This window comes from Aplysia californica, unplaced genomic scaffold, assembly GCF_000002075.1.
Source record: "Aplysia californica isolate F4 #8 unplaced genomic scaffold, AplCal3.0 scaffold00711, whole genome shotgun sequence".
Classification (NCBI taxonomy): domain Eukaryota; kingdom Metazoa; phylum Mollusca; class Gastropoda; order Aplysiida; family Aplysiidae; genus Aplysia; species Aplysia californica.
Genome location: NW_004797981.1, coordinates 442,503 through 444,072, shown reverse-complemented (window position 1 = coordinate 444,072; position 1,570 = coordinate 442,503).

Genomic DNA, 1,570 nt, shown 5'->3' with positions numbered 1-1,570 from the left:
ATAATATAAGAGCTGAAGATTAGAGGTGTTACAAGAGAGTAACAAACATAAAAAAAAGGAGGAAAGATCAGGACGAAAGATTTTTGATAGGAAAGAAGGAGCAAACCACACCAGAGCACTCGCCAACCACCCACAATTACTATTTTTATTCTTTATTTAAAAGACTTCAGCGCTAGGAAATAATATGCATTCTTTTCCGACAGACAGATCAAAATGAAACAGCACTTGAGCGAGCATTGAACATACAGGCAAACAACCCCCAAGAACTACAAATGTAGTTGTATCATCTTTGGTTGTATTTGGACAGGAATTCAAAGCTCACAGAAAGAAAGAATGGATGTGCCACGCAGGTCAAACGTCAACAAAGAAAATAGACCCCATTAGATTGAACTACACGAGACAGAAAACTGAAGCGTCAGAGTTCAATGAGATATCAGTTATCATGATAGTGAAAACAGAATTGGGGTCATTCATTACCCCCTGATTACACATACATGACCCCCTCCAGAGATAATGATAATGGCACGGCTGATAACACAAAAGTTGATAATATGTGCCGTGTCGCGTTAACTGTCCAGCTTTCTCATAACACGTTGAGACAACAGCGATCAGTCTAAACAAAAGGTCATGAGACACTCGCGAGTTTTAGATACAAACCTTTAATAAGAAAAGTGAGATTGCGGGATCGCGGGTTCACGGGTTCGAGCGTCAGTCAGCTCGGTCTGACGTTGTTTCCGTAGGAAAGACACGTTACACGAACTTCCCATTTCGGCTCTGTCCTTTCGGAGATGGACATTAAACAGTGTTGATAGGGATGCTAAACCTCTACCATTTTCACCTGCTATAAACTCTTAAACAAGACTGAGACATTGACCCATGAACAAACTTCAGTTAATCTCTGCTGAAAGGATCATGAGTAAAGAGAGAGAGACTGGGACATTGACCCACGAACAAACTTGGGTTAATCTCTGCTGAAAGGATCATGATTAAATAGAGAGACTGGGACATTGACCCACGAACAAACTTGGGTTAATCTCTGCTGAAAGGATCATGATTAAATAGAGAGCGTTTATCTCTCTATACAACTTCAGCTCAGAAGCAGAACTCTAGAACCCGTCCGTCTAAGAGCTTTCACTTTAAAAGTTGAAGAAAATTTAAGAGCTTATAAACAAAGTCTAAACCAGGTCTTTCCAACTTTTTCAAAACCCAAACACCCAACTAAAAGTTGAAGAAAATTTAAAAGCTTAACAAAGTCTAAACCAGGTCTTTCCAACTTTTTCAAAACCCAAACACCCCACGTTACAACATCGTTGTTATCGATCCAGACATTATAACCATCAGATTGCAACAAAGAATGGCATTACATCAAGTGGGGCTGTATTTGGTGTCACCAGCTAAAATTTCTTCTCAAATTTCCAACTGCCAAATCCGGGACTGTCCTGGGAAACTCAGAACACTTGGTATGCCCGGTTGACTCCGTTTGCAGACAGGTTTTTTTTTGTTTTTAGACAAAATCAACAACTCAAATTACATCAATAGAATATCACTAGATGAAAAAAAAACATTACAG